The sequence below is a fragment of the Camellia sinensis genome, chromosome 1, assembly GCF_055761805.1.
Source record: "Camellia sinensis isolate YWXY chromosome 1, ASM5576180v1, whole genome shotgun sequence".
NCBI classification, from domain to species: domain Eukaryota; kingdom Viridiplantae; phylum Streptophyta; class Magnoliopsida; order Ericales; family Theaceae; genus Camellia; species Camellia sinensis.
In genome coordinates, this window is record NC_138961.1 from 219,437,946 (window position 1) to 219,448,156 (window position 10,211).

General features: G+C 36.4%; 1 pseudogene; it reads left to right on the forward strand.

Moving 5' to 3' along the window:
• The first annotated feature begins 1,302 nt into the window (after nucleotides 1–1,302).
• On the forward strand, nucleotides 1,303–8,344 carry LOC114265172 (histone-lysine N-methyltransferase CLF-like; annotated as a pseudogene).
• The last annotated feature ends 1,867 nt before the right edge of the window (nucleotides 8,345–10,211 follow it).

Sequence of the window (10,211 nt, forward strand, 5' to 3'; positions counted from 1 at the left end):
TGCTACATTTTGCTGAAAGAGGCGATTTTGGGTGCTGGATGCATGCTTTATGGGTTATTCAGGAAAACAATAGTAAATCTGTTCCAACTTGGAAATCATTATGTATGCAGGTTGTCTGTAATGAAGACAAGGCAGCTTGTGTTTGTTTAACAAGAATTATGTCTTTCATGTAGCAGAATGCAAAATTGGATTCACGCAGCTCAAACCAAATGGTTTACACAGCGCTTTGTTGAGTAGAGTTATTTATTTTTGCTGAACTAGGTTATCATTGAGTTGTTGTTGCTTGATCCTAATTATTTTTCATTTCTGTACACAATGTTGCTTCATGAGGGAGAAAATTGGTATGCTACACCACTGTACATTTAAAAGAGCTGATTTTTCATTGGAATATTGAATTTACTTCAAGTGGATGTGGAAAATCATTATGATTTTAGTGAAAACCTGCATTGAACAATCCAAAGCTGAATTAGGAAATTGTGTAAAGGCTTGGAGAACAATTTTCATAATGGGTTACTACATGGTGGATTAAGACGTGGGATGGGACCATTATGCTTTGTTATGTCTACATTTGAATATGGAAAGACCAATTGAAAAGCCCAACCCACACTTCTCAACTGAAACCTTATAACTAGCCCAGGTATTAAGGAGAGAGAAACTAAAACCTTATAACTAGCATAGATGGGGGCAACTCTAGGCGATGTGGGACACGTTCCAACACAAGAAACTGAAACCTTATAATTAGCACAGATAGACAGATGGGGCAACTCCAGGCGATGTGGGATACATTCCAACACACCCTCCTGGAGATGTGGGACACATTCCAACACACCAACTCCAGGCGATGGGGGCAACTCCAGGCGATGTGGGACACATTCCAACACAAGAAACCCTCCTGGAGATGTGGGACGCATTCCAACACACCAACTCCAGGCGATGGGGGACACATTCCAACACAAGAAACCCTCTTGGAGATGTGGGACACATTTGGAGATGTGGGACACATTCCAACACACCCTCCTGGACCACAACATATACTATTCCAACACAAGAAACCCTCTTGGAGATGTGGGACACATTCCAACACACCAACTTCAGGCGATGTGGGACACATTCCAACACACCCTCCTGGACCACAACATATACTAGCCGAACAAACGGCACACCAGTCACAAGCCCTATCAAACTTTGATACCAAATTGAAAAGCTCAGCCCACACTTCTCCTTAAAACCCAGGTATTAAGGAGATGGAAACTGAAATCTTATAACTAGCACAGATAGGACAACTCCAGGCGATGTGGGACACACTCAAACAAGACCAAGGTATGGAACTTGTCAATTCAACAGAAATGAGGGGGAAAATTATATAATATAAAATAAATGAAAAAGTTTCACTTCATGTGCAGTACCTGGCCTCTAGAGTTGGCATGTAGTGGAATACACATGCTTATGGTTTCTTGCTGAAATATGCAGATTCAACTTCATCACATGGATTTGAATTTTTTGTTTTATACTTATGTTTGTCAACTTCTTCACAAAATATTTCCTCCTAACTTTTTTTAAGCATGTGTTCATGCATTGACTGTAAAACTGTTAATACTTCTTCAATCCCATCTATCTGGTTTAAAGTTTTCCTTTTTTACTATTTACTGCATTATGTGTCATTCATTGTCTTTAAGATGTTAACTCATGTTGATTTTTCATAGATGGTGGGGATGCAAGAAATGAGTCCAGGTCCTAAAGAAATTTTATCAGTTATTGATTCTTTAAAGAAACAAGTTGCTGTTGATCAGTGTGTATATATATAAAGGTGCATCCTTGCCTGCCACTTTTAGTAGTTTAGCTAATTATGCTTGTGAATACTGCCTTCATAATATCTCTATAAATGATTTATTTTTACTAGTTTTCCATTCAGAAAAGAATGGAAGAAAGCAGGTTACATCAACAATCATCTTTACAAGTTATCATTGGAAAGAAGAAACAATAAGGCAATCGGTGCTGATAAAAGCATAGACCTACTGACAAAGAGGCATAAAGATGCAATTAATATGCAAAATGGTATTGACGAAAGTAATGGAGACCTGCTGTGAAAAATACTGCGGGTTAGCCTTTGCCATTCCTCAGCAGGAATAAGCATTATTATTATCATTATCATTATCACGATGATGATGATGATGATTATGATTATTATTATATGGTTGTTTTATATTCCCCTCTTTTGTTCATCAGATAAAAAACATTTATCACTTATTTTATTTCTATATATTTTTATCCTATCTTAGTTGACATGCCTCAATGCTTTTAAAATGCCATATTTTCTTTCTTGTTAAGATCTGCAAGAATCAGTTTAGAGGCTGTCATTGTCCAAAAAGTCAGTGTCAGAGTCGCCAATGTCCATCCATCGCTGCAGACCTAGAATGTGATCCAGATGTTTGCAGGAATTGCTGTGTCAGGTGAGGTGAGTATATTGTTTTTGATCCAGATCTTTCCGTTCTACAACTTTGTAGATGCTGGTGAAAACTAGCTTTGGAGGCTTGCATTGCAGCATGTGCAATTTGGGAAATAATTTCATCGAGTTCAACCTATTGAGTAAAATGTGGAGGTTGAACTTTTTGGAGCACTGAATGTCTGAAACTAAAAATTTTGTTAATTAGCAAAGGTCGTGTTGAAATTGAAATTAAGTTTAGAGTGGCAAAATGGGTAATAACAGAAATTCATCCAATCTAAGGATGAGATATGGAAATAAGGATGCCCAATGTAGACTCTGGCTTTGATGCATGGGTAATTAATAAAAAAAACCCTGTACAACATGTTATATAGTGACGAATTTGGCTTTGCACTTGAGCTAGAGCAAGGTTCTGGGCATGGTCAATGTTTGTCTTACATTCTCCTCAATTTTGGCTTTAAAAACTAGCAGTCTAGCAAGTGGAGTTGGAATTTAATTGGGTTTCGGGTATGATATCATTTAGCATGGTATTTTAACTTGATCTTCAATGATAAAAATTAGTCCAAGCAGAGCTTGCAGTGTCATTGGATTCTGGATCAAATTGTCAAACTTAGGCTTTTTTTGTTTAAAAAATTTAATGAAAATAAAAAATTCTGACTTGTCATACTATGATAAATTGATAATACTCGTATGCACGGACACATTTTCAAAATTTGAAGTTATGGATCTGTATATTCTATGGTTTATGATTGTTTACTCTGCTTTTGTCTTTACGTTTCTATAGCTACTCTCTCTCTCTCTCTATCTTATTGTACGACTTTCTACAGTATTTTTGCCTTTTGAAAATGGTCTTGCAGTTGCGGTGATGGCACTCTTGGGGTTCCTTCCCAAACAGGTGATAATTATGAATGTAGGAACATGAAGCTTCTTCTCAAACAACAGCAAAAGGTAATCATGATTTTACTCTGTTTTCCTTCTATTTCACTGTTGTATTATAGTTGGAGAAGCAACTTGTCATTTCTGTGTTACTTGTCTTTGAAAATTAATTGTTGAAGAGAGAAATGCCTTGTTGAGTTGAGGCTTTCCAGATCTGAAAACAAGCTACAACCATCTAATTGGTACTAATCAAGCACCTCAGTTGCAATTTTTCTTTCTAGAACCACCCTTCAATTATCTCCCGTGGAGGCTGTTCAACCATAAATGCCACGGAGAATTTTATTATTTCCAAGAGGCTTTCACTAGTCATTTTTACTTGTCTTTCTTGTTGTGGGCTTTTTTCTAATTTGGAATAGTGGGGATGATCCCAAAAACGAAGGTAATTCCTTAAATGCTACCAATTGAAGTTGTTCTTTTTTTATTTTTTATTTTAAAATTTTGAAGTGTTTTATTACCAGAAAAGTGAAAGATACACAACAAGGCTTAAGATACAAGACTGGGAAGGACACACTTAGATATGACCAAATAAAGATAATGGCCTCAAGTCTCAACCAAATAAAAATACTGAAACATCCTCTTACAGCAAGAGGAGAAGGCACAAAATGCGAACAAAAACCGAAGACACCACCACAACTAAAACAAAACTAGAGAAAAAACACCCTCTTTCAACTTCGGGATGTGTACGCTTTATCACCTCATTCTATCAAGTTTGAGGTTGGGAATCTTTTGCTTGAGCTTCCTTTAGGTTTCCTTTCTAGGGAAAGGTGTGCTCCCCCAAATTCCCCATTCGCCTCATTCTTATTTGAAGGAGCATGTCCCTCATTTGCCTCCTTTCTTCAGTATTATTCGAGGGTTTGTGATTTTTCTGTAAACTGATGAGCATAGCTTTAGTAATAGTATCATCTTCTGATGAGAAATATTGTATGATGATTCATTGTTGAACTGGATTTCTTATGTGGTTATAATGATGAAAATTGGGTTTTGTGTTAGTTCAAAGAGATTGTGAAGTTTTGTTGTCGATAATGTTAATAATATCTTGTGGATCCAGGGTATTGAATCAAAACTTTTGAAGAATTTCTGCAGCCACTGGCTGCTTCCACAACCCAACAGTAACATCGATTGGACACTAATGTAAGAATGTGGGACTGTGGAAGCAACCATTATGCTTGTTGAAATGGTGGTCCCTTTTTCATTAATCAAATTCTAAATTACATGGTGTGACCGTCGACGCTGAAGGGGAAGATTATTCTTGGCTGATATGTTGTGGCTTTCTTACAATCTTGTGCAGCAATGTAGTGAAATTGGCAGTTGCAGCAGTGAGTTGTTGCGACATATTTTGATTGTACTTAATGCGGGAGAACTCTTCATTTTGGATGACCCATTTTTTGCCCCACTGTATCTTTCATTTCTCAAGGCATAAATGTTGATGATCTCGTTGACTTTTTATTTATTTACTTCTGCATTAACATGTTCTGATGGATACTGATTTTGTGACAATTAGGTTGCACTGGGCTCACCAATACTTTGGTAGGACGTAACCACCAAAACTTACAGGATATATATTTATTAGCTTAAACTTTGCAATAGTTTGGTTGAATTCCATACTTGTACAGGTTTTGCTTGGAAGATCTGATGTATCTGGCTGGGGTGCTTTCTTGAAGGTGACAAAATGTATTTCTGTGATTGCTTTGGCTTGGTGTTTCTCTTGTTTGGGTTTCATCTTTTGCTACTCTTCAAAATAGTGTTGGCAAACATAAATACAGTTCAACGGAAGGGTGATAAATTGAAGTTTGCCAACCATTCTCTGGATCCAAATTGCTATAAAAAGGTAACCTTTTGATTGAACCGCCATAATAATGGGGTTTTATCATAGCATTTTAGTTTTTACTTTGTTTGGAAAATGTTTTTTGTATTTCTAAGTATTTGGTACAATGAAAAACAAAAGTCAACATAAAAAAAACTTATCTAGCCTTAAAAATGTTTTTCACTTATAAAAGGTCCACCTCAAGCCCACCCCACCCCACCCCACCCCACCCCCTCCACTTTGTCATCACCACCACTAACACCCCTACTAGCACGTAAGTTTCAAAGTCAGCAACCAAACATAGGAAAAAAGTTTTCCATTAGAAAAAAAATCTCTTGAAACAATTGGAGTGTTATTTTTTTTATTATTATTTTTAATGAACCATACAATTATAATATTGTAGATTTTGCCAATTTGTCTTCAGAAGCAATCAACAATTTTTTTTTCAAGTCATTATGGTGGTCGGGTGTCACGACCCAAACCTGCCCCTGTAGGTTTAGCACCGTAACCAGCCAGTAATCCGTGGATTACCAAAGACCTCTGAACAGATTAGCAAATAATAAGGGGTTGCGGAAGCAATAATACAAAATAGATAAGGTCTAATGAGCTGTGATAATGTACATGGGACAAAACATTTCAAAACTTATTTATATATACATAAACATGCCAGTCCAGATACATAATATTTGCAAGGTATTTACGGAATGTACTTCCCAAGACCTGAATTTACAGAGTATACACAAAGACTAGCATGAATACAAAAACAGCCATGGCCTTGGGCTTTGTTCGGAACCTCCTCAGGAGGCACAACAGTAGGCTGACAAAAACGAAACAGAAGGCCGTCAACTCTGGCTCTAGTCATGTGCCGGCTCACCTACATACATAATATAAACTGTGACCGAAAGCCCAGTGAATAATAATAAAGTAAAGGGTTTTAATAAATGAGTTCGTACAGATTCAGAAATCATAATTCAGATTTGTATCAAATTCATCATTTGTCCCGATCATATACAGACAGAAATCATAAGTCATGATTAAGTTTACGTGATACATCCATTAGCATTAACAGAACAGAATAGAACGTATACACGTGAGGTTACGAATAACCAGTTTTATTAAGGAACCTCCGGATCCGGGCAACAGAATAGAACAGAAGCTAAGCCCCCGTGATAGGGCCTCCGGTACGGGTAACAGAGTGTAGATAGAAATAAGTTCCATAAAGGAACCTCCGATACCGGGTAACAGCTAACAGATATCATATGATGCTAAGGATATCATGAATACATATCAGAAATTGAACAATCATTCATTGTACATAACATATCATTTCGGAAAATAGATCTTATTTTATCACATAGAAAGTAGATGCAGTTTGAACATAACTTTACTAAATTATTACTCACAATTGGCCTTGAAACAGAAAAACAAAACAGATTGATTACACGATACGCGGCACGTGACCTACATAACACATAACGGACACACACTTGAAACACACACTCTAATTGTACAAAACTTACGTCGTTGGTTCTTAGTGTGTTTCTAACCTTAAATCCTCACTAAAAAGTCTTAAACATGGCCTAGGAATGCCTAGGATGGAACGAGGATGCAAAGATGCCTTGGAAAACATTTTTCAAAACATGCTGAAAACAGGGGTCTCGCTTGAGCGTGGCTTCTTTCGCTCAAGCGAGTTTGTCAAAACAGAGGGATCGCTCGAGCGTAGACTCCTTCGCTCGAGCGGTCTGTAAAAATGCAAAAGTACTGGTTGTTGAAATTTTACGCTCGATGCCCGCTCGATGCTCGTTCAAGCGTGAGATGCAGCTCTTCGCTCGAGCGTAGGTCTTGTCACTCGAGCGTGCGTTTGCGTGCAGCAAAAACCTGAGAGCTTGCAATTTACGCTCGAGCCATCAATCCTTCGCTCGAGCGGAGCTCTGAACAAATGATGGTCGCTCGAGCGTGGAATCCTTTGCTCGAGTGAGAAAGCCAAATTCTGGAATTTCCAGATTTATCTCCCAAGCTCAAACCAAGCATTCAACACCTCAAATCTCAACCCTTTGGGCCCATTTTCTGGAAAACACTTGTAAACTCATAGTATAAGAGGTTTCAAAGATCAATTTGTAAAATCAAAGCCCAAAAGTGAGTCAATTAAACACAATTTCAAATAAAATTTCAAGAAAATAACTTAAATGTAACATGCATGAATTCTCATGACTTCTAATGCTCCAAAACATGATCCAAAGTAAGATTAAGCTCAAGAATAGGATGAATTCATGGACTATAACAAAAATGTGGACATGCATGTGGAAATTCATGAAGAACAACTCCAAAATCCAAGAATATGCGCATGCATGCATGAATTCACTCTCAAATCCAACTCTTTAAATAAATTCTAGACTTTAAACTCTAATCTTCCATGAACCATGTAAGAATTAATCTTAAATTCACAATTGAAAGGGGAATCTCCTACCATAAGTCTTGAATTCCAAGTCTAGGGGCTCAAATTTGCAAAGCCTCTTCAATTCTCCTAAGTTCCAAGCCAATTCTCTAGATGAATTCAATCTCCTCCCTCACTCCCTCTCTCTCATGGTTTTGGCAAGGAAAAAGGCTGAAAATGGTGTATGAATCAACTCTAAACAATGTGTGAGAAAGTGGCCCACTCAAGGGCAAAATGGTAGATAAGTCCAACTAATGTAATTTAGCTTATTTAATCCAATTTAATCATACCAAATCAAATTTCAACTAAATTTACCATAAAATCACATTAATTCTAATTAACACAAAACACTAATCAATTTCGGACTCGGGCGCCGATAAAGCTTTCAATTTGCAGTTTAAAACATAAAACATGAACAGATCATTTTATGGCAAACAGATAAAAACACAAAGATAATGCAATATATATGTAATTTAATTCCGGAGTCCCTCTAAATTACTGTTAGGCATAAATAATCATGGTTTAGCATTAATCGGAGGTCGGGGTTATTACACCGGGGATCATAGGTTGGGGATATTTGTTAAAGAAGGAATTAGTGCAGGGGAAGAACTTTTTTATGGTAACTGTTATGAGCCAGATAGAGCTCCTGCTTGGGCAAAGAAAGCATGAAGCATCTGGCCTTAAAAAAGAGGACACTGCTCCTTCAAGCGGAAAACTTGCTTATTGAGATTCATTTCAATCCTAAATTCATATTTGTTTTTTTTCTCATTCTTTTTCAGATACAAGCCTTAATTGTTATTGATCTCCAAGGAAAGGTGGATTCAATTCCAAGTCATTTCATTGCTGGAGAAGCGCCATTGCTGTCTCTATTGGTTACTTGGATTTTTCTTTTCTCATTTATGCTTTACGTAATTCTCTGTCTCTCTCTCTCTCATGTGCTCAATTTCTCACTCTATCAAAGGGGTTGTAGGGAGAGTGAGGAGAGGTTGGGGTGTCAAGAGGAGGGTGTAGGTTAGGATTTGGAACGTTGGAGATAGGCAATAGAATTAGAATTTGGATAAATTACATTTACATCCTTTGAAGTTTAAGTTTAATACAAGCCCTTCTCTGACATTTTAGAAATTACAGTTGACCTCTCATGTCAGCATTTGTCTACTAACGGGAGTAATGGCAAATAGGAAAAGACTTTAATACCCTTAACTAAAAATATAAAATCATCATTTTACTCTTACCCTCTTCTTCTACCATTCTCCTTTGCCATTTTTACCATCTCTATAAAAATCAGTCATTATCACCCATCATTATCAGCTCCATTGCCACTATCACCCACTCAACTCACCATCATTTTCAATTCTATTAACGTACTGTTTCGTGCAGCTTATTGTAAGTTGAAAGCTGATAATTAAAAAGTAGAAATCAAAAGTATGTTTTTCCTAACTTTTAAATAATTAGCTTTTCTCAGCTTATTTAAGTTGTTTTTGTCTAAAAAGCTGTAAGCAGAAACTATACCAAATCAAACCTAAAACACTATAACAACACAAATTCAAACTAAATCGAGATCAAAGCTAAATCGCTGGCCAAATCAAATCCAAACCCAAATCTCCAAATCAAACCCAAATTCGCAAAATCAAACCCAACAATATGAATTTATCCAAAATATAAGACAGGAAGAAAGCACCGACACAACGATTCTTCAAATGTAGAAATAATACTCCGTCACCGACAAGCAGGCCTGGCCATGAGGGCAAGCAAGAGAGGTCTGCGCCTTGGGCCCCAAATTTGGGCTGAAAATAGGGGCCTCCAAATATAATTTTGAATTTTAGATATAAATAAAAAAAGACCCAAATACTATAGGTCCAACTGAACATGGGGTCAAAAAAAAAAAAAAAATGAAACATAGTTCGCAGATTGAATTGGTTAGCTTTGTTATCCATTGAAAATGATATGGTGGATAAATTCGATTATGCAAGTTTCATTAGTGATTTTGCAGCTGAAAATGTAAGAAGAGTAATGTTTATGTGATAGTTGGTTCAATTGTAAATTGAATATTGTTAAACTATAAAGCAATAAGATCAGATTTATTTTATTTATTTTATTTTTTTTGAGTATTTACTATTTGTAATGTTTACTTCCTATGTTAATATATGAAAGTAAATTTTTATTTATAATTTTAATGATTATATGTGCAAGTAAATTTTTTTTTTATGGTTACAAATAAATAAAAAAATTGTAACTTATTGTTTTATTCATAATTTTTTTTTTCTCTCCAATGTAAGAGGGGTCTTATTTCTGAAATTTGCTCTGGACCCCTAAATTTCAGGACCGGCCTTGCCAACAAGAATGAGAGAGAGAGTGAGAGCAATAAAAAAAGAAATCGGCGTAGTAGTTGGCGGCCGCTGTGGGAAGTGGTGAGATGGTCGGTGGTGGTGCCGTAGTTTGGTGGCTGATTTGATGGTTAATTACTTGATTTAAATTTGTTTTTTTTGTTCCTTGATAATGGAAGATTGCTGCAGTAATCAATTTGTCGGCAATAAATAATTGTTGCCTTCAATATCTTAGGTCCTTTTCACTTATTATATATATATATATATATA